This window comes from Balaenoptera borealis (assembly GCF_965194805.1).
Source record: "Balaenoptera borealis genome assembly, chromosome: 12".
NCBI lineage: Eukaryota > Metazoa > Chordata > Mammalia > Artiodactyla > Balaenopteridae > Balaenoptera > Balaenoptera borealis.
The window spans coordinates 89,632,928-89,657,192 of record NC_138869.1 but is presented as its reverse complement, the minus strand read 5'-3'; the positions used below and the strand labels follow the sequence as shown (position 1 = coordinate 89,657,192).

Genomic DNA, 24,265 nt, shown 5'->3' with positions numbered 1-24,265 from the left:
ACTGATAATTTTTGCCCAAATCAATTATTATTATGATGGTGGCAAAATGGTACTCTTTGAACTCAATCATTGTTTTCTACTGTAAGAGCTTTCTTGAATCCTTTTATTTATTTGTTTTTATTTATTTTCAGGACTGTCAGCATAGATTCATGGATTCTTATTTTATTCAATGGGTTTGATCCATGACTATCATTTGATGCAAAAGCCAACTGTTTCTTGAAGCATTTTCTGAGCAGATCAACCAGCTCAACCAGAGGGATCTTGCCTTGTGAACCACAAAACTTCCAACTATTTTTTGTTGTTGCACTTCTATTTTATTTATTTATTTTTTGTTTTCAAAGCTTGGGTTTTATTTTATTTTTTTGATTTTTTAAAATAAATTTTTATTGGAGTAGAGTTGATTTACAATGCTGTGTTAGTTGCTGCTATACAACAAAGTGAATCAGTTATACATATACATATATCCACTCTTTTTTAGATTCTTTTCCCATATAGGTCAGTACAGAGTATTGAACAGAGTTCCCTGTGCTATACAGTAGGTTCTTATTAGTTATCTATTTTATATATAGTAGTGTTTATATGTCAATCCCAATCTCCCAATTCATCCCTCCCCCCCTTTCCCTCTTGGTAACTATAAGTTTGTTTTCTACATCTGTGACTCTATTTCTGACAAAACTTCCAATTATTCATGGGAATTAACATACTCAGGGGCTCAGTGTATTATAATTATCTCCCTGAATGTTTCATCTCTTTAATAAGCTACAAACTTCTTGAGTGTAGGTACCACCTGTCTGTACCAACTTCTTTCATGCTCAATACAGGGTAGAATAGAAAAGCATTGTCTCTGGAGGCAGGCTAACCCCAGGGTTCACTCAAGTTCTCTCTGAGCTCCAATTTTTCTTGTCAATAAAATGAGTATAATAAGACCTAAGTCACCAATGTTATTGCAAGGAGAAAATGAGAAAACATATGTAAAAATCTTAGTGTGGAGTAATGGTCTTTTCTACTAACTAGAATGTGCCCTTTGAAGATATATCTGGCTTTTATCCATCAAATAGAATGCACTAACTATAAAACCATACATACTTTACAGGTGAAGAGATATACAGAAATAAAGTAATTTGACATTACTGCTCTCCTCTTTCTTTCTCTTTTATTCCCCCTCTAAGCAATGACAGCAGAGAACTGTGAAGCTATGTTAAGGGTCTGGCTGAACCATCTGAAGAGTAAAGAAGAAACGTTAATTGCATGTCTACTCACTGGGACAGTCAGTTGTAGGAACTTCTAGATAACTGACACCATTTCAGCCTGGGGAAAATGAAAACTCGATTTCAATATTCTTCCATTCTGGTGGATTAAATAAATGCAGGGAGAAGCAGCTGGCCTCACGATAATTAGAAGAGAAATGACTCAGGACATAAAACGCACTTAAATGTCAAGAGGGGTTGAATGGATTTTGACTAATGTTGTTATAACTCATTTTAAAATGCAAAGCCTAGAACACTTGGAGACCCTCATTTGGTGCAAACTAGACATCAAAACAGGACCAACTGTTTCCTGGTTCGAAGGAAAAAGCATTTTGCACTTATTACCTAATTTTTTTTAAAACCTATTCAAAACCATGTACATCAAAAGGGAAAATTTCTTGGAAACATGGTCCTCATAGACAGCTTGGCTGATCCTGCTGAGAAAAAAATACACCCACCACAAATCCTCATTATTTGATCATCAGATTCAAAAACAACACTCCAACATAGAAGAAAATGGTCCCATGCCTGGTGTTATCAACTCCTTCAGGCTTTTCTTGCATGTAGCCTGTTTACCCCTAGAGCTTGGCAACTCATTTCTAGCTAATGGTGATTGTTGCTTCTTTACTTCAAAACAGCATCAAAATGACACCGACATCTTCTATTGTTATTTGACTTTACTGAAATTACCATTTTTAAAAGCTCATATTTTTAATCGTTTTCACTAGAATGGAGCTACATCTTTGGACATCTTAAAGAGAAAAAAAATCCTTAGGTCCTGGAAGAATGTACCCAACAGTGTGCTGGGAAGCATAATCATGCACCATGTACTATTTCCTTGCCCAGCATGGGTGACCAACACTGGTATTCATTTGCGGGCATGAGAGTCAGGCAGAAAATGGAATTGAACCTTATAATTAAGCTACATGGTGCAGTTCATCTCAGAGAAAGGATAAGAAATTATCTTAACGCTTTTCAGATATGGCCTATATAATCAAACAAATAGATTCTTCTTATGGTCAATTAATTTATTTCTGGCCATCGGAGCAATTAAATTGAATTGATGGAGGACTGACAATTTTATGTGATGGCAAATATAGCTAAAGATACCGACTCAATTATGGTAATGTCATTTGATCACAGCCTTCGTTTGCACTAGGAGGTTACAGTTAAGCCCTTGCTTAGGTAAAGCAATGGACTTAAAACTAAGGCAGTCTTTTCAAAGTTAAGTTATACTTGTCATTTTATTCCTGTTGTTATGACAACACTTTTAAAAGCAGCACTTCAAATGCTTAGCATTCAGGCATCTTATTATAGACTTGAATATAATATATGAGGGTATAAAGTGCAGCTCGTAGGGGTTTTAAAGGGGCCAAGGGATGCAGGGTTAGAACACCTGGATGCCTTTTCAGCTTTGGCCCCTGGAGCTCCTTAACTTGGCTTTTTCTACTAAAAAAAAAAAAAAAAAAAAAGAAGTGAGGGCTCATCCAGAGGAGGGAAGATGAAAGTATTTATGTGGGAAGATATGCATTATTATTCACAGTCTCTGTTCTGATTCTCTTGATTACAGCCTGCGTCATGCAGTTTTTAGAAGTCTGTAAATGATGGCGTGTGCTGATCAACTTCAGGTGCTTATTGTTAGCAATTGGAATGATTCGTTTATGTAACTGTAACTTTATAGAAAGACTTCTCATAACGCAGACTTATTATGAAAATTAATAATCGATATTTGGGAGACTGGGATTGACACATATACATTATTGATACTATGTATAAAATAGACAACTGATGGGAACATACTGTATAGCACAGGGAACTCTACCTAATGCACTGCGGCAACCTAAATGGGAGGGAAGTCCAAAAGGGAGGGGATATCTGTATGTGTATGGCTGATTCATTCTGTTGTGCAGTGGAGGCTAACACAACATTGTAAAGCAACCATACTCCAATAAAAATTAATTTTAAAAAATTGATAAAGGGATAGTGGTATTGGAGTGAATCTACTACATGAAGCAATGACCTGTTGTGTTTGCACTACAGTCTGATGAAAGCACAAAAATGTTTGTTAAATCTTATGTTGTAAGTTTTTCAATTGAAGTATAGTTGATTTATTAAAATATTGTGTTAGTTTCAGGTGTACAGCAACGTGATTCAGTTATACATATATTTTTTCAGATTATTTTCTGTTATAAGTTATTATAAGATATTGAATATAGTTCCCTGTGTTATACAGTAAATCTTTATTGCTTATCTATTTTATGTATAATAGAAAAATACAGAACGCTTCACAAATTTGCATGTGATCCTTGCACAGGGGCCGTGCTAATCTTCTCAGTCTTGTTCCAATTTTAGTATATGTGTTGCCGAAGTGAGCACTAATTTTTTGTTGTTGTTGTTGTTGTTTTTTAAGCAACACACAAATAAAAAGATGTTTTTATTGAGGAAATGAGCTAGTTGAATGCTGGCACTTTCCAATCATTATGTACTAATAGGGGGAAATTTATCTGTCTTGTTAATTCTCTCTGCCTTAAAGTAAATTTCTCTGATAATTTTACCTTGGTCTCCTTAGACCTGTGGCGTTCTGTCTGAAGTCACGTGAATTATTACTAAACAAAGTAGAGGTGATAAAAAAAGGAGAATGCAAACGATAACATTTCAGAAAAACTCAGTGTCAGAAAGTTACTCCGTGGTGCAAATAGAATAAGGCTGTGTATGAATGTGCCATCACATGCCAGCAGTTTCAAAGCTGAGTGGTTTCCCAGAGGCCTGTACACGTGTTCTCTGAATGGTAATTTTTGCAAATTAAACTGCTATAATAGGGATAGTGGTTTCATTACTGGTCCTTGCTGCTGCATACCAAGAAGGTGGTCATATTAACAACATCTGCTGAGTTATTTTTGTTTGTCAAAACCAAATAATTTATAACCAGAATGCAAAGCAGTTAGGTATAGCGATGTGCAAATACCTAGATTATCAACAAAGCAGGATTATGTTCCTTTTTATGGTACGCCAAGGGCGTAAAATAATTTCTTACTATCCCTTGCTCTGTCCAGAGGATTTGAAGCTGTAGAAACAGGAGAGAAGCAAAAAGTCCATTTAATCCTTAGCTTCAAGTACAATTTAGTGCAAAGAAAGAACAAATGTTTATGGATCCCACACTGGACCCATCAACATATGGCAAATTCCCAACAGCAAAGACAAAAGAATACATTACGGGCTTATTTGTACACATGTGAAATGCCGTATTACTTGGATTCTGAGCCCGGAGGCACTGGCAGGAAGCTTCCCCTCTCAGATGCCCACATAACTCCTAAAATCACACCGAGCGCCCACTCGACTAGCAAATTAACTTCTGCTCTTAGCTGTCTGTGACCCTTTGCCCATTCATGCCCTTAGCCAATCTACCTAGAGGGGAGTCAGATCCATTTTTATAGAGCAGGAAAAAGAGGGGTTGGAAGACTTTTCCCAAGACAACCTGTCTCCCCTACCACGCCACTCCATCACCTGACTCTCGCCAGTTTCAACCCTGTTCTAGGCCATTCCCTGTGAATTCACTCCATCCTCTGGGTCACAGTAGAATTGTTTGAAGGGATACTTTTTATCTTCTGGGACTCAAATCTCACTCTGAAATGCTTGGCTTTCTTTTGGCTCTGTGCTTTAAATTTTGTCTCTGGTTCACTAGTGAGAAAGTGGTTTTCATTCATTTCCTTGGGTCCTTAGCCACTGTCTCCACCACCCCACCCATCTGGTCAGCCTGGGCGAAGTTATAAAAAGTAGAGTGAGAGCTAGTGATTCTTTGGTCAGCCTGGGAGAAATAAAGCAGGTAACAGGCTTTCTCTGGACAGATCTTCTCAGGGCTTCAGACTCCCTACTCATCAAATCATTTATTCATGGGAAAAAAGGGAGGAGAAAGGACAAGAGACTCAAAAGACATACCATCTTGATGCAATGTGTGGACCCTGTTTTAATCATGACAAACCTAATGAAAAAAGTCATTTTTGAGACACTTGGGACATTTTAATATGGATTAGATATTAGACGATACTAAGGAAATATTGCTCATTTTGCTAGGTGCAAAATGGAATTAGGATCATGCGGGAAAATGTCCACACTTTTGAGATGCCCACAGAAGCTTGTAGGAGTGAAATGACATACGGTCTAGATTTACTTTAAGATGCTTCAATAACAACAATAACAACAATAACAAAAGGGATGGATGAAGCAAGTGTGGAAAATTCTTGACAATCGTTCCACTCGGTGATGGGTTTTTAGGAATTTGTTATCCCATTTTCTTTATATACATGCATATTTGAACATTTTAATTTATTGGATGTCTACTGGCCCAGTGCTGATATAAGAAGGCAATCCCAAATAGCGTATGGGTGTCAGGGCCCGCATCTAGCACGAAGCAGGCAAGTATAGTGTCAGAGACAGTAATTCTTAACCTTCACCTGCTTTACGGAGCACTTTAGAACACAGTGAAGGTAAGGATGGGAGATGTAGGATGAATGTAGTACATGATAATCCCTGGCCTCCTCGAATCTCGGTGCAGGTAAAGATGAGGTCATAGAGAAGGGAAATTTGTCTATTCTCTCTAGAAGGAGAGGGAGATTTGGTTTAGCCTTTTTCCTTGGTGAGTCGACCCAATCCCACTTCGAAGCAAACAAGAAGCCTATAATTTGACCACATTGGTGGTCAAATTAACTGGCTTTAATAAGTTCCAGATCCACCTAATTTTCCATTCCTCCCAGACCAACATCTGTGTAAACACAGAAACCCCCAAGCTGGGACCATCTCTCTTGGGCATGGAGCAGATTAACAGGGAAAGAAACCGTGTGGTCAGGGGGCCTCAGATTTTGCCTCTGTCCTCTGGCTTGTAGGGAGAAGCTCGTGGGAATATCCTGAGGCTTTCACCATGGACAAGGGCACAGAGGGGTCTAAGGCTGTCAGGACTTGAGAAACAAATGCATACTTTGAACAAACTGGCAGCACAGAGCTTGGTAGCATTAGTCATGTAAAAATGAAAAGATGAAATAATCTCTGTGTAGGGAAGTTAGGTGTTCAAGCCAATTGACAGAGGCCTTATCCACCATATGGAGCATCCAAAGAATTTAGTACCTGATGCTAAATTTAGAAGACTTTGGAATAGGCGACCCTTTGGGGAATAAAAATAAACAGAATGGTGCATCTTTTGGTGGCCACACAGCTGTCTGTAGTATCACCTAATGAGGAGACTCATAATAACATTTCATGTTTGCAGATTGCTCTTTTCCAAATGCTTTGACATCTGTATCTTGACAGCAACCCTGTAAATTAGGTAGGACAATTACCGTGATTCCTAGGTCAGGAAATTGACCTGTAGACAACTGTTCCAACAAGGCTGTTGGCAGAACTAGAACTAGAATTGGAGTTTCTACCACCCACATGTGGTCTTGCTTCTACTCATCTCTATTTTCCTTTAGCTGAGAAAGCAGAACTCCTCCTCTAGTTTTCTTTGCCTGTTTCTTTTTCTTTTCTTTTTTTTTAAATTTGGCCGCACTGCGTGGCTTGCAGGATCTTAGTTCCCCGACCAGGGACTGAACCCACACCCTTGGCAGTGAGAGCGCAGAGTCCTAACCACTGGACTGCCAGGGAATTCCCTTCTTTGCCTGCTTCTTAATGTGACTTTCCTTCAACTTGGAGCGGAGGGTCACCAGTACTCACAATGCCCTGTGGCCCCAAAGACATCATTGATCAGTTCTGATCAGGTGCTCAGAGGGTTCAGGAACAACTGATCTTTGTCTCACTGTCACTCTCCTTGCTTTTTATTTTCTTATTCCATAACCATTCCCCACAGTGAGATGCTCATTATAACATAGAATAACATAGTGTAACAATAATAACAGCATTTTAGATTCAACAAAAATAAATGGGTAATCCTTGCTGTTCAGGAGTAATGCCTTGTACCTTAAACTCCTGTGGCTAAATCCAGAAAGTTCAGTTTTGACTAAACCCAGAACTGAATTATTGGGTTTATTTGAAGATATTTACCACATTAGAATAAATATTTAACCTATATCTCAGCCTCTGCACCTTCCTATTGATATAACTATCAATAACATCTAGAAAGAGCCTAATATAATTTAGAGAGTCTCAAACCTGGCTGCGTATTAGAATTACCTGGAGAGCTTTTTAAAAATGTGATTGTCTGAGCCTCATCCCCAGAGATTTTGTTTTAATTGATCTGGGGTGGAGCCTCGCCAGAGATACTTAAAAAAATCTTCCCAGGGTTTAATTTTTCTCTGTGCACACAGTATGCCACAATCTTGATCACATCTGCCTTCCATTCTTTCAATATGTAAAAAATTGAGTCACGATTAATGTTCTTTAGTCGCTTGATTCCAACTCCACTACAAGAAATATTTGAAAAAGGCATTGTAGTCTTTACCAGAAACACAGGACAAAACTGTCTTATTTTTTTTTTTTTTTTTTAGAATAGCAGGTCTGAGCACAGGCTTTTTATTAGTTATTATTTAGTAACTTCCTGTTACCTCAGGCGAATCCTTCCCTCCCCTGCCTTCATCTCCCTTGTTTATAAGATAAGGGACTTGGAGTAAATCACCTCAAGGGTCCTTCCAGTTCTCAGCAGAGGCCTGATCTGAGCTATCATTCTTCTTTTTTTTAATTTTATTTATTTGTTTATTTATTTATGGCTGTGTTGGGTCTTCGTTTCTGTGCGAGGGCTTTCTCTAGTTGCGGCAAGTGGGGGCCACTCTTCATCGCGGTGCGCGGGCCTCTCACTGTCGCGGCCTCTCTTGTTGCGGAGCACAGGCTTCAGACGCGCAGGCTCAGTAGTTGTGGCTCACGGGCCCAGTCGCTCCGCGGCATGTGGGATCTTCCCAGACCAGGGCTCGAACTCGTGTCCTCTGCATCGGCAGGCAGACTCTCAACCACTGCGCCACCAGGGAAGCCCTGTCTCTCTTATTTAGTGGCAAAAAGGAATGGCTCTGAGAATCTTAGGATTTAAAAGAAAAAACTTTTCCACTGTTGTAAAGACTCAAAAGTAACTGCCTATCAGGACTGGAACTCATGGTCATCTAATCTTCTGTTTTCCAATTGCTGACAAAACAAACGAGCTTTCCATCTCAGGGCTGCTGAGACCAAAGAATTCAGCCTGCCTGGGTTTGTGGCCCGGCAGTACCACTTTATATTGTATGGCCTTGATGGGTTGCTTAACCTCTCCAGACCTTAATTGCCTCATCTGTAAAATTGGGAAAAGAACCAAACTCATAGTTTGCTGTGAAAATTAAATAGGTTACTGAATTAAAGTGCTTAGAACAGTGAATAGCATTCGCTATTCTTATCGTTACAATGATGAGGATGTATTATCAAGTTGTCTCCAGTTTAATGAGGTCTGGATGGAGACTTCCTGTGCATCTCCCAGAGGAAAAATCTTTCAAAGGAGGTTGATTTCCTGAGCTTTATAATTTACCTAGGATCTCATTTATAGTACTGTGCATTCTCAAGTCTCTTGAAAGTCGAATTAGCTGAGCTAGGCTTCAATTAGATAGACTATATAATATCTGCAGAGGGGGTAAAAAAAACAGTTGATTCTTCCTAAATAAAAAAATGCAGTTGGTATTAAATATGGCACAAGATCCTAGGATATTTTACCACCAAGCAGGCATTTTTAAGAGTTGATCTTCTACGGTATGATTTGTGAGCTTTTCAGTGGACGCCCTCCAGACAACCAGCTGCTCTGAACATTTTCTTTTTTGAAGGATGTCATTCACACTGTGTGTTTCTCAAACCTCATCCCAAGACTTTGGAATTGAAAGTACAGAGAACATTAAATGTGGGTGCTGAGTACAATCCAATGGGATGAGAGAATGTGGAATGCGGACTGGGCAATGTCTTTACAAAATGGCATGCATTCACGTAAGAATGTATTTTGATCCCTAGGAGGGACACATTTTTCTCTGTACCAAAAATATATCATTTGGCAGGATGGGTTTATTGTTTCCGAGTCAGCAGTGTGGGTGTTCCAGCCCCAAGAGCAGATGCCCTCCAACTGTTCAGCTTGGGGTATTCAGGGTAAAGAGAAAAAGGGGGCAACAGTATGGACAGGTGGTTGGACACAGCCAGCCACTGCACCCCCTGCCCTCCTGCCGCCTTCCAGAGCTGGATTTCAGACCACGCTGTGTGCCACAATTAATATTCTCAGCAGGGAAGGGCAGTATCAAATTTATCAGTTATGTTTCTGTTTGCACTTCCAGAGTCAAGGAAAATGGTTTAAGTGGGAGCATTTGTCTTAGTAAATGAGAATACACTTAAACTTAACACATGTGTACATATGTTATGTATTTCCTGAGAGTCAGCTCAGAGACAATGTCATGCCATCACAGCTCTAATGAATAGAGGGTCTTAAGTTAGACAGAATCTTAGAGATTGCCACAGTCAGTGTCTTCGTAAGCAACAGAGAGAAGCAGCAAGTAAGCACAAGGGTGCAGCAGGATCCAGAAGCTTAAACACACACGTGCACACACAGATACCTCAAGTCGTGTGGTGTGTGGTTAGATCATCAGTCTGCAGTCACACAATTGGTGTGAATTTCCTCTTTGGAACAATGACCTCTGCTCAGTTTCCTCTTCTCTAAAATGGAGCTCATAACATTTACATCGTTAAGTTATTGTGAGGATTAAGGGACATCAAGCCTGTAAACTATAACGCCATGCACGGAGTATACACTCAGTAAAACAGATGCCTGCAACCACCACTACCATCATCATCAACATCAAGGTCAAGGATATAAAGACAAATGGCCTTACCTAAGCAATGAAAGTTTTATGTTTTTATGCTCTTCTTCATTTTGCTAATCAAGTTGGTCTTGCTAAAACCTAAGATCTCAAGTGCTGAATTCTGGCACTGTAATAAGATTATCATGAAGTTGCAACTCAATTGTCTCAGCCGGCCTCCCCTGTGAGAACGTGTAGGCAGGGAGGAGTCACCCTCAACTCCTTCTGCTAACCTTGCCTGAAGACAAAAATCTGATTATGGCATGTAACTTTGCCTTAGAAAAGTTGAATCTCTTTTTTTTTTTTTGTCCAAAACAGAGCAATTGAAGGCCAACTATACATATTTCTTTTTCTCTTCATGAAGTTTCCTTTGATTGCTCCTTTTGGATCTTTAGGAGAACTTGATGGAGGGATAAGAAAATAAGAGTGAAGGTCCACGTGCAAAGTGTCGACTTTTGAACTTCACTGCAATGCTCTGGTTTAATGAGCTCAAATTAACCTCCTCTGTGTCAGTTCCCACATAAGACATTTCTTTTATAATTCATCGCTGGGGGAATTGGCCCTCCGAGGAACTGCTGTATTTCGCATGTACATCTTCCTGATAGCAGTAACTTCAGTGATAACTGAATATGTACCCGTTTTGGTCTGGCTACAACGAAGTTCAGAGCAAAACTTGCTGCTCAATTGTAGCATAAACATTAATTTTTTAAAGTTAGAATATTGACTTTTCTGAGCTCCTTCTTTTGATACTTATTCTCTTTTTAAATTGTGTATTATTGTAACCTGTCTAAAATGTTTGAAAAGTTATGGAGAATAATTTTTTTTAATAAACTTTAACCAAGTCTTGTTCTTCTCCCAATTACCATAGATGAATTCCAAGAGGCTTTAACAGCTATCTATTGCTTGACAAAAGTCACAAGGATATTTCCATCTGTGTCCACTCATCGTCCTGTAATTTGTTCCAGCTGTTTGTTTCGGTTTTAGTTTTTGGAAGCCACTGGATCCCAGAGGTTCCAGACAATGAGGAAACTAGCAATCATTATTATAAATCTCCCATAAATCTTGATAAACGAAATAATCATCATTCCCATTGAATTATTCCCATGAAAGAAATTTTACTCAGGCTAACATAGGGCCCATGAAGATAATTTCTCTTGCACTGATTTGAAAAATGGGCACTTCTGGAAAAGATCAAACAGGAGTTAAGTCAGGGAATCAAAGCTTTTGTTCGGAAAATGATATTCAAATGTAGTCAGTCCAAATCTGAGAACTCTACTTGTGATGCAAATCAAAGGCAAAAAATACTTCTGTTTAACAAACCAATGCAATTTTGCATATCACACACACTGGTTACCGCTTTAAGTCTTTTCTGAAAGACGGACAGAAGGATGAACCATGCATGGATTAACCAGCTCTGACACTATTCATTTCCTTCAACTGCAGGTAATTATCCTGTATAATTCTCCTATGCATAAATTAAACTGCATGAATTAACAATGATCTTGTTTTCCTACATTCAGTAATTAAGACAAAATTGATCAAGGGACACTTTACATGTGGGTATGGATTAGACAATAGTCCTTCTAAAAGGGAAGGAATGACTCCTTTTTTCTCTCAAGTTTGCTCTTTCTCCATTTCCCTCCCCTTTCGTGGGGTTTTCAGATCGGAGGCATTGCGAAGGACAGTTGTTTGCATGAGGAAGGGGAAGGCTTGCCGCGGACATGCATCACTTATCAGGATGCATTGTCTACTCAGAGGAAAAGTGTCTGTTTCCCTGTGATCGGGTACCTCTCAGCACAGGCACACTACTTACTTAGCGGGACTAATGAACCTTTTGGCTGGATGATGTGAAAAAGCTTCTCAGTGATTACAATAAAATCCTGAAGTGTCTCATTAATGCCTTGATATCAACTAAGACTCTCAACCTGAAAATTGCATGGACCATCTGAGTACTGAGTGACTAAGCCAAGTGATCTGGCAACCACACTCCAGCTCAGTTCTGTGGGAGAACTCAGGCTTATGGAACATGCTACTAACCGGCAGTTATAGGAACTCTGAATCTGGGGTCTTTGTATATTTACATCCACAGCTACAGCCCAGACTGATACCAGGCGGCCCGGATTTAAAACTGTACTCTGTCTTTACTAATTTTGCTGAACCTCAGTTCTCGCATCTATAAATTACAGATGGTAATAGTAATTACCTTGGGGTCACTGAGAGAATTCAGTGAATGAATACATGTGCCTGGCACATTGGAAATGCTATTAAATGATAGCTATTATTATTAATATTATTATATAAAACATTTTATTTAGATTCGATGTTTCACTACAGAAGAGGGGCTTTACGTCAACATGCGATATGAGATACACGTGGACACATATGTAATTCAGAAATTGGGTTTATTTTTAAAAATTGCAATGGCTTCAGACTTCCCTGTGCCTTCATTCAGTATCACATAATTTACTTAAGGGGAGAAGATGCAAGGAACATCTTTTTTGTACATAGAGTCTACATGCAAGGTCTACCTGCACTTATTTCCCCCCAATTAGACTGTAAAGGAGTGAGACTCATTCCTTAAATGAAAACTACACATTCTTTCAATATTTTTTCTCAGTACCTCTAGCTTGATAACTGTATATTCACATATATGAAAGCACCTTGAGTTAATGTAGCCCCTTAGCCTCTTCTTGCTTTGGCTGTTTTCTTCCATCAGTGGTGAAAGAGCCATTTTGCAATATTCAGAGCCAAAAAAAAAAAATTTACATCTGGAAAATATATTAATGTGAAGAAACACACTTTGAGGATCTAAAAAAATAATAATAAATAACCCTTAAAGAAGAAACAGCACATGCCATTTCTATCCTATTTTAGGCCAAAGACCATTTGACAAAATTCAAAGGGCAAGCTTTTTTAGGGATGTCATGGGAGCCTGCAAAGGGAGCAGTTCCTGACCTTTCTTATGTCATTATCGGGGCAGGTTTCCACTTGCAAAATACAGTGTCAAACTGACATCATTAGTCAGGTAATAAGAGAAAATAGTCATGCTTCAGGCTCTCAGTGAATTGGGCTTCAAATAGGCCATATTTTGGTGACTGAAGATGGTGGGCAGGCAGAACAAATCACCCCTCCCTCTCTCCAGCTTAACACTGATTTTGCTACAAAGGCCAGTTGAATGGATGTTCTGGGGTGGCAGACGCCAAATGGGAGTGAGAACAGCTCAGCACTAACCCAGCCTCTTAGACACACTGGCACCGTGATTTTGGACAAGACTTTTGTTTTGTTTCCTAATTGGTGAAACCAGGGACATTAATGTTAGCCCTGCCTACATCATGGGGTTCTCTGGTTGAAATGGGATAATGGATGTGATGAAAGTTGTTGAAAACTGCAAAAACCCGCAGAAATATAAGGTACTATGACTTAGACCAATGTATTATTATGTACCATTTCCGAGGGGACCTTGAACTTGAACTTCAGGAGCAATAAACTTTAGGTATCAAGGAAGGAGGCATGTGCAAAAAAGAAGTGGTAGAAAAAGAAAGAAGAGCAGTCAGCCTGCTGGGGAGGTGGGCTAACACTCTTCATTGTGTGTTAGTCCGGCTATGTTTCATCTCTTTTTTTCCATCTCCTAAATGGGTCCCAAATTTGATGACACTCCCCAAAGTAAAGATTTGCAGCACCTATACCTGCCACACTGAGGCAATTCTACTTTCAAAAGAAGTTACCGGGAGTCTTGCTTATTCACATGTTGAATTAGCCAGTATGAAATTCTTTCTCAATGCTACCAATTCCCCTTTTCCTAAATCCTCCCCCAATAAACCAACCAACAAACTGCTTCTGATACATATTTTAAGAATGAGTTTCTTAGGCCAATATTCTACAGCAAGAGAAGGTGGGCTTTAGATTTGGTTATTCTACTACTGACAACTGTCACACTATTTACCTCACAGTGAAGAAATTTGATAGGAATAACACAAGATTGTGGTCTTAATTGACAGTTTTTCTGCATCTGACAGCATGAACCAATCCGGTTATTTATTGCTGCGTGACAAATCATCCCAAAATTCAGTGGCCTAAAACAACAAGAGTGAGTCAGGAGTCGGGAAGGGCTCTGCTGGACAGTCTGGCTCAAGGTCTACCATGCAGTCAGATGGTGGCTGGACATGGAGCAGTAGGGACCAGAGAAGCTGGGTACTGGCCAGGCATCTCTCTCCCGTCTTGTGATGCCAGGCCTCTCCATGTGGCTGGTTAGTTTGGGCTTCCTCACAGCATGGCAGCCTCAGGATAGTCAGATAGCTTACGTGGTGGCTGATAGCTTCAAGAGCTAGTAAGAAGCTGAGTTATCTTTTGTGATCTAGCCTTAGAAGTCACATTCCCTATTAGTCCAGAGAGCCAGGTTTTCTGAGGCGAGAAACAAAGGCCTCATTTCTCAATGGGAAGAGTATCAAAGTCACTGTGTAGGAAGGCCTGTACGGTGGAAGATACTGTTGAGGCCATCTTTGGAAAATATAGTCTGCCATATGGACTGACTGTATAAAGTTGAGATAAGTTGTAAAATGTCAATAATTATCCCTGATACTGATACTTACATACAATCTCTCCTTACTACCACCCTGCCAGCGATAGCTAACAGATCAGATAGTAACTTCTAGTTCAGTAAAACAGGCAACTATTCTGATGCCTTCTCTTCCCCTCCCCCTTGTGCCTTAATGACTTAATAACACTTGCTAAACTTCCTAAAAATCTCAGGCATCCAATTCTGTTCTGCCACATTTACATGCCTCCGTCCCTCAGGGCACTGTGCATATACACCTGTGGCTCCCCGGTTCCCCATGTGCTCCCACGGCAGCTGCACTGGATATGAGTGACTGGCATTCGATGTCATTCCAACCCCATCTTGGTGCCTTCCAGTACCGAAGCCCAGAAGCTGAAAACATTTTCGAGAATCCCCTGCAGCTCAGATTAAGCACATGATGCAGGGGGCCTCCACCAGGTGTACTTGCCACAAGATTTGATGGGGAGGCTGTGGGTATTAGTTTCCTACGGCTGTCATAACAAATTACTACAAATTTAGTGGCATAAGGTGACACACAATTATTAGCTTACAGTTCAGGAGGTTAGAAGTCTGAAATGGGTCTCACTGGGCTAAAGTCAAGGTGTCAGCACAGGTGTGTTCCCTTCTGGAGACTCCAGGGGAGAATCCATTTCCTTTCTTTTTCCAGCTTCTAGAGGTCACCCACATTTCTTCTCTTGGTGCTTCTTGCTCCACCTTCAAAGTCAGCAATGTTGCATCTCTCTGACCCTTCTTCCATAGTCACATGACCACAGCTGGGAAATGTTCTCTGCTTTCAAGGACTGATGAAATTAGCCTGGGCCCACCTGGAGAATCCAGGATAATCCTAAGGTGCTTGACTTTATCATATTTGCAAAGTTCCTTTTGCCATGTAAGGTAATCTCTTCATTCACAGGTTTCAGGGATTAGGACATGGATATCTTTGGTGGGGTGGGTGACGACACATTATTTTGCCTGCTATGCTATACTTCTGCCTTTTCTGTTGTCACCACTGGCAACCACCTTCATGGACTGTCTGGCTTTTCTGTGGTGCCTTCCTGGCTGGCTATTTCCTGATCGTGGCAGTGGCAGCCTCGTTCTGGAGACAGTAGCTCCCTAAATCAGCAGGCAGCGTCTTGATTACTGATCAGGCAGTGACTCCATTACAACACGACTTTCAAAGTTGTTACAGAAAGCTCGACCTAGAGTGTGTTTCCCTGGCCTTCCTGACCTGACAATTCCATAAGTCATTTTATATCCTTTCTGCTGAGTGGATTCTGTTGTCTGCAACGGAACCCCGATGCATGTTCTCAGTGCTATATCCCTGTGTGTGTCTATCTCTCTCTTTTCTAAGCTCCACATATTTCTGAACCATCACCAAGACAACACTAAATTACATTACAATTTCGGAAGATACGGATCATTTCAAAGTGGCTAAAACGCTGCTAAATAACTTTATAAATGAAAAGGATGGCACTGCCGTTCAAGGGTTACCTGGTACTTATACTGGAATCTTCATTTAGGGAAGTTAACCTTGAACCTCCATATATCAGCAGGATCACATTAATTAGAAGGTAGACTATCACAGTTAAGGCCAAGACCAAGTCACTCCGGGCCTTCATATATAGCAAAAAGTAGGGAAAGCAAATGCTGTACTGGGAATAACCTCTCAGGAGTTGCACTAGCTCCAGGAAACTGTCACTTTGGATTTATTCCCCCTATTAGGGGAAGGAAAAACCGTGTGCCCTTTGTGTTCATCTGTATTACTTTTGTATTTGTGAGGTACCCTCCCCCCACCCCGCTCTTGCCTCTCTTCCAAAAGTCCTCCCAGAAGACAAAGACAGAAGGGGACCAGCTTGAAGAGAATGGAGTCATTGTTCCTTCAGTTCCTTCCTGAACAATTTGTTTGAGAAGGAATAGATCACTTCCAGTGCTAGAGGTGAAAGCCACAGCATTAAACCCCAAAGACGAGTGACTTTATTATACAAGAGTTACAGGACATGGTTCTTCTGTACACAGGTTGTTTTACGGGATGGTCATCGCCAGCCTTGTTTTAGCACCATCACCATTATTAATAGCCTTGTTTCATAATCGTGCCCATCTGACCTTTGCCAGGCACGCCGCCTCACTATCGTGAACTTTCCTACCTTCGGTCTTGATCTTAAATCTAGGTCACAGGCAATGAATTCACATTTGATGCCTATGATTTGCTAGGCAGCACGCAAGCCCTGAGGATCCAGGAACGAACAAAATAGACCTTCTGTGCCCTCAGGGAGCTCACCTTCTTCCTAGTCTTCTTATCTGGTGAGTCTTCCCTTTTCCCTTCCATTTATCTGTAATCTTACCATAGGCACGGATGAAATCTTCACTGGCTACTTCAAACATAGCCTTTCTCTCCTTCCTCTGACCTCTCACAGCCCTATTTCTAGGGTGACCAAACCGGAATCCTTCTGAGTGAAAGGGGTGCTATTAATAATTATGTTGGGCTTCCCTGGTGGCGCAGTGGTTGAGAATCTGCCTGCCAATGCAGGGGACACGGGTTCGAGCCCTGGTCTGGGAAGATCCCACATGCCGCGGAGCAACTAGGCCCGTGAGCCACAACTACTAAGCCTGCGTGTCCGGAGCTTGTGCTCCGTAACAAGAGAGGCCGTGACAGTGAGAGGCCCGTGCACCGCAATGAAGAGTGGCCCCCGCTTGCCGCAACTAGAGAAAGCCCTCGCACAGAAACAAAGACCCAACACACCCAAAAATAAATAAATTAAAAAAAAAAAAAGTTACTAATTATGCTGCAACAACAGATGTATACAGGGCAAACCAAGACGTGTGGACAGCACTCTGTCCAACACAGTTGGGTTCTTCCTCCTTCTCTACCAGACCGTGCACTTCCTAGAAGGTATAATCAACATCTTACACTTTCATATTGAATGAAAAATCTAACTTTGGCCAGATCCCAGTACTCCCTTAAATTACAAAACACTGAGGACTTGGACTTCCAATGCACCTCAGAAATAAAAATACTTGTTAATCACTTTATTATATTTTTGAATGCTAAATGGTGTGAAAAACATTCCCTTTGTCTAAGACTCTGCCCTCCTTGGCCTGGCAGAGAGCTCGTTTTGATCTTATGAAATACAACATAGAAATATTGCACCTCATTTGCTTTCACTGTTGAAAAGAAATCTAATTTTCTTTTTTAATTAGTGTGATAGACATGTGAAAACATTCATCTCCACGCACTGCTCATCAGCGTCATGTAAACCATGCGCACAAGAAAATAAGTCGGAGTGGCTTCTTTTCTTGATGGTGTCCACGGAGGCCACCCCAGCATTCGGCCATGTGTAAAATGATCTTTTCTACATAGCCGGCCACATTCTGAGAAAAACATCTATTATTATTTGGGAATACTTCCAACTAAGGTGGGATGAGTGTACAGTGACCAAAAAACAAAAAACAAAAACAAAACGAAAAAGCCAACAACAGCAAACCTTGGCCATTCAGCCAGAGAGGAACTTGGTGGCCTCAGAGGGGAGACAGGAAGAGGGAGGAGGGCGTGTGGGTGTTTCGATATTAATTCATTCAAGATCTGTGCATTGAGTGCTTTTGTTTAGTTGAAGCGGCTGGAAGGCCTCCACGTGCACAATGGGGAGGTTTTCATTTTCAGGGGGAAAATGTTGTGCGGAGAAGCTGTCTAGAAGGATGTGATTTTGAAAGCGGAGAGGAATGAAGCCAAAGGAGGGTTCCCTCCAGATGAAAAGGCACATAGTCATAATCGTTCTCCTTTGTTGAACAGATCTTTCAAATAATCACTGTGGGGTGTTTACATGACAACTGCTTTACGGAGCCATCCCGTGTCTAGGTTTGCCTTTGGGGAACCAATTATGTGCTGCTGGCCTATCTGTACCTCCTCTCCCCACCCCCAGCCCCAATTCCCTTGCTTCACTGTCTGTTTTCAGCTGGTATTCTTTTCTGGTTGAACGGCCACAAACACAAGCTGTCTATCTCCTCCAGCTCGTGGAGTTCAGCTTGGCAGATGAAAACAGCCTTGGTAGAGGAGCTGTTCAGAAGCACAAGGCCCTGCTCATGGCCACCAGGGCAGAGAAGGCCCAAGTGGAAAGTCAAATCTGCCATCGCCCAGAGGAGCACCCACTGCATAAACAAAACGGACTTTCACTTTACCGCCACCTCCTCCCAAGAAAAGGCAGAAACTGGTTTTAGACTTCTGACTTCTTTGCAGAATAGAAACAAGACAGCTTTTTATCTTTTTTCCCCAACCCACTGAATGAAATGAACAGTAAAAATAAAACACTGTTTGCAAACGCTTCCACCCCAGGGACTGTTGTTCGCCCGATTCTACCATTTAATGTGAAACGTGCGGGCTGTGCTGCTCACCCTCCGGAACTGCCTTTGTCTGCGTTTTAGTCTCTTGACACCAAGGGGTGAGCCAATAATCTGTGAATTAACCCAAAATATAGCAGGGAAGTGACTTGGTTATATTCAGAAGTGAGCATGTGGTTGGTATCACAGCTGGGCTGTGGGGTTTAACTACACTAGGGATGTATCCATTTAGCAACCTCAGACTTAGGGCAGGACACCTGGCCGTCATCGGCAGGGCTCAAGTCAATGGACTTCAATACTAAAGAGTAGAATTTGATATGAGTTTAGCTACCAACATCTGTAGATATAAATATCTCCTTCCCAGGCCCCTTGGTTTCTCCAGGTCACCCTTGAAAAGGGATGGGTCCCTTTTCTGCTGGAAATAATTTGACTTTGCAGTCAACAAAAAGAAAGAGAGCCATTGTTGGCACTAGTGTTCGGGTACCCAGAATTCTGTGCAAGTCCCTAGTGCAGGCTTTTATTAGCTTTTCCTCGCTCTAGCTTGGTATTTCTTTATATTTATACATAAGATAAAATATTTAAAGCAAAAATCTCACACTGGATTGGCAGAGGAAGAAAGAAGCAGCACCCATTGGGCGCCTTTCGGAAAAGCAACATATGCAGTACAGATTCTCCAGTATTCAGGTTTTCAGATGCTTGGATGCAGCAGATTTTTGGACAAATGTATCACCTTCCTGGGGAAGAGACAGGATTAGGCAGTATCTCTACTGAAGGGGGAGCTGGGCACAAGAGGCTGAGCCTGAGGGCTGGGCTACCAGGGGCGGTGAAAAGCAGGGAGGCCCTTTCCTCTAGTGGCTGTTACCCTGAGTAAACACACCCCTGCGATTTGCTCCTACAGAAGGTTAGCCACTGGCTGCTTCCTAATTAACCACTGGAGAGTAGCCTGATGATGCTCCTTCTTGAAGAGTTCACAGCTGACATCCCTCGCTTGGAACAGCAGCTAAAACAGTCTGATGGAGACACAGTGGAGGTGGAGGGTGGGTGGGTGGGGATCAGAGGGAAAACTCAGAGGCTGGTCCAAAAAGGCTGGAGGAGGAAGAGGAAGAGGGGAAATAGGTGAATAGGAATATCCTGCGGTGGGGGTGGGTAGGAGGAGAGGAACATTCTCAGAGCCAGATAACCCTGATAGAAAACAAAAACGAAGAAGTGATCACGTGTCAGATAACAAAGGGGCAAATGCTCACAGAAGATGCCCAGTCCCATACGGAGCGCCAAGTATAATCTCTTTGGGAATGGGGGTGACGATTAGTCCCAGCCCTAGAACTTCAACCAACTGCATGGCTGTGAGCGTGCAGGAAGTGGGGAGCAGGGAGGAAAGACGGACCCAACATGTTTTCCAAGACAATCATGATTGTTTCCCCCGGAACCAAAAGCTTAAACGTTTCCTCTCTGTCACTCGAGCAACACGTTGGTATCTTCAGGATAAGAACCTTCCACGCTGCCAACATCCCCTCTGCACCACCCCCGCCCCTCCCCCCAACAAAATCCGCCCGGTTATCTTGCTTTTCCACTTGCTCTCTTGCTCCTGCGGGAGCTGTCACTTCGCACGAGGGACTGGCACAGCGCTTCTGCCACCTTAACATCGGGATGGCTTCCGCTTGTCTAATTTCCAGCAGCACCTACTCCCTTCTAACATGAGGTTCTCTATCCGCTCCCCACTACCCTGGGGGAGGGGGATGGGAGGGTACAGTCTCGCGGTAACAGAGTCGCAGATGCTTCTCTTCTCTAGACCATCTCCCAAGCCACAGAAACTTGCAGGGGTGCTCCGGTCCTCAGGTGCATCATCAACCACCCCACTCCCACTCCCCCCCCCCCGTTTTTCCAGACACTGGTTGGCATCAATGCAACAAATTTCTCCTTCTTGCCCCTCCTGCCAATTCTCATCCCCCCCCCCCCCCGTCACCCCACATTGCCAATTTGTAATTCAGACATGCGGGGATGAGGCTGGTTCGTTGCCAAGCTGAATCCGGGCAGCCTGGGGGCAAGTTGGGACCCCAGAGACTGCGATCTCAGCCTTGAGCTGGACTCCCCGTGGGCGCTGAGAGTGCCGGAAGTCGTTCGGTGGCAGCCGGCAGCTCAGGACCCGCACCCTGGGGCGCTCTCACCCCCCCCCACCCCGCCCGCCACAGGGCACCTAACGTCCGGCCACGCGTGTCCTAGCCCAGAAATGCTCCAGCCGCCGGGCACTGCCGGGGGCCCCTTACCATCTTCTGGGCCGGTCCCTCCACTCTCCTGGGCATCCCTCGGTTCTGACTGCAAAAGTGCTTGTGCCCTGCACCGCTCGGCAACTTCGCGTCTCTACCCTGTGGGCATCAGAGACCCGAACCCTCCCAGACGGAGGAAGCCGAGGACGCCCCAGTCCCAACGGCTCCTTAACAGGCAACACTCATGGAAGCCGAGGACACCCTCGCCACACAGACCTCACTCGGGTTGTCAGCAAAATCAAGCAAAAAAGAACAAATTAAAAGGTGCTCATACCTAAAGACGAAGGCTCCTTGTCATGACAGGAGGACACTTGAGGTCTCCGGCTTAGAATAACAGCCTCCGTGCCAATGCAATGCCCCGGGCCGCCCGCACCTCCGGCTTTGCAGCTACCCTGAGCGCGCTCACTCGGCTGAAGGTACAAAGGGTCGCGGGAAGCAGTCGGGTCCCCGCGTCCAGGCCCCGGCGCCGGCGGCCCTCCCACGTCGGCTCCCGGCAGCTGCGGCGCGGGCTGAAGTTGCGGGGCCGGCAGCGCGTGGAGCGAGCGCGGCGGCCGCGCGGGGGGCGGGGAGCGCGGAGCGCGCGGGGGGCGGGGCTCGGCCGAGGGGCCGGCGGCGTCACCCGGGCGGGGAGGGGGCGGGGGAGCCAGATGCTTGACAGTTACTTCAGCCCAACTGCGAAGGGTGAGCTTTGCTGTCTGCGTCCAGCGGATCGCCGCCACGCCGAGCTCCTTGGCACTAGCTGGTGTCACCGCTTTGGAGTTACCCTTGGAATTCGCGCAGGAGACCGAGCGCATCGGAGGGAGAGGGCAGGGGAGAACAGCCGAGGCCATGAACGGCCCTTTCAGCTAACCTTTTGGTACTTCAAAGAGAGGCTGTGTATTGAAACAATGCGCTGGGGCGACTCTGGTGGTGGTGTGTGTGTTGTGTGTGCGTGTGTGTGTGTGTGCGCGTGTGGTGGCGGGTGACGTTGGTTGCCCACGGCATGACGTTTGCTTTGTATGGGCTCTCCTCTAGGGCCTGTTTGAGCAGAGAGATCTCATAACAATGGGGAGAAACAGAATTGGTTTTTTTTTCTTTTAATTTTGTTTTGGTGGATTTGAACTATATATATAAAGGTTTCCTTTAGGAAAGTGTGGATATGACAGACAAAGACATTCCATAGAAAGAGTCTTTGGAGTGGAAATTGTCCAAGACAGGGAGTCTACAAAGACCCAGAGACAAGGTCTCTGCCTCCGTCCTTAAATAGGGAATCCCTTATACCTCAGTTTCCTTATCTGTAAAACCACCATTCTGAATAAATTGTGTACGTAGAATATGTTAAATAGAATGGTACTGCAAGGTGCATCCACCCTCCCCAGCTTGAAATTCAGTCACCTTGTGCGGGAGTAAGAGTCGATGAACATAGATATGAACCAAAAGGGAACATTTGAGGACACTGTGTCCTTATCCAGTTGTGATAAGGAGACTGCATCCTCAGGCCAGGCCTGGCCTCTTAAGCCACCCAAATCATAGCCTAATCAATGACATCATAACCAACCAATGATACAACAGTAGGAGCAGAATGCGCTTGATGCCTAGAAAGGGCACCCCAAAGCAAGCTCTGGTCACTGTGTCTCTGCCTTCGACCATGAAGGGCAGCCTGAGCGGTGAGTGCCTTGACAGGCTGAACACTTCATGACAGCTGGATTTTTCCAGACACCCACCTCCCTCTGTCCTTCCAACTTACTAAATAGTTCCTGACAGCACTCAGTCTTCCCACATACACTTTCCTTCAGAAGAGAAAATGTGTTGAGCACATGATACGAACATTCCAGTCTTCCTGGCAACTAACTCCTCGTATGTGTTCAATATTGGTATTCTGGTCATTATATGTGTCCCTAGTGAGTTTGGTTGACTTGACATAATCCTCATGATGCTCAACACTACAGTTCATTGGCTATCTTCTTTCCTTTTTAAAAAAAATCTTTATTGGAGTATAATTGCTTTACATTGTTGCATTACTTTCTGCTGCACTCAAAGTGAATCAGCTATATGTATACATATATCCCCATATCCCCTCCATCTTGAGCCTCCCTCCCACCCTCCCTATCCCACCCCTCTAGGTGGTCACAAAGCATAGAGCTGATCTCCCTGTGCTATGCGGCTGCTTCCCACTAGCCATCCATTTTACATTTGGTAGTGTATATATGTCAATGCCACTCCTTCACTTCGTCCCAGCTTCCCCCTACCCCGTGTCCTCAAGTCCGTTTTCTACGTCTACGTCTTTATTCCTGCCCTGCCACTAGGTTCATCAGTACTCTTTGTTTTTTTTTTGTTTTTTTTTGTTTTTTTTCCCATTGGCTACTTCTTATACCCTAGATTCTGGATCAGATACTTTAGAAGCACTGTATCATTTATTCCTGACTATAAGTCTGCAGTAGGTATTATTGCTCCCATTTCATGGATGGGAAAACCAAGATTCAAGGGAGTTAATGTGAGTTGTCCAAGGTGACACAATTGAATCAACTTTAGATACATGTGCAAAAGCTGGGTTTTGGCACCTGCAAACATGGGTGGTAGTGGCCCCACTATCCTGTCTGTCATAGATCCTTGTTCTTCTCTTCATTCTGGACTTGGGTTCATCTCTGTTGTATCCCTGTTGATACTTGACAGCTGAGCCCAGGTTTTGTGGGTATTTCCTTACTCTATCTCCTTTCTCGCTTCCTTTTACCTATCTGATGACTCCCCCAGTCCTTTTCAGCATCAATAAATCTGAGAGTCACAAAGGTCCAAACAGCTGCACAACTCCCATAGCACCCCTTGGCCTCTTGGTAGCTATTAAAATGGCCATAAATAAAACTGCTATCGAAACATTCATTCATACAATAAGTACTTGTGGAGAACTGAGAAAGGGATGGGGGATAAAAGAAAGAACGCTCCCCCCACCCCCACCCCACAAAAAATTTACAACCTAAATGGCGATAATGAGATTGAGAATGGGAGCTGAATGACATTGTTTAAGACAATATTGAAATAGACCACAAGGCCAAGTAGGATTAAGTCAAATGATACACTCATTCCCGCCCCCCACCCCCCACCCCGCTAAGTAAGCAA

At 43.1% G+C, this 24,265-nt stretch overlaps 1 protein-coding gene across 5 annotated transcripts in view; it reads right to left on the bottom strand.

Moving 5' to 3' along the window:
• Nucleotides 1–24,265, bottom strand: part of RIPOR2 (RHO family interacting cell polarization regulator 2) — a 114,235-nt gene that overhangs the window by 64,793 nt on the left and 25,177 nt on the right. The window contains exon 1 of one of the 5 annotated variants that reach the window (XM_082346329.1): nucleotides 21,447–21,719. The exons of the other annotated variants lie outside the window; for them this stretch is intronic. The gene's annotated coding sequence lies outside the window, so the exon portion shown is untranslated. Of the gene's footprint in view, nucleotides 1–21,446; nucleotides 21,720–24,265 lie in introns of those variants that run through there. 5 annotated transcript variants of the gene reach the window in all.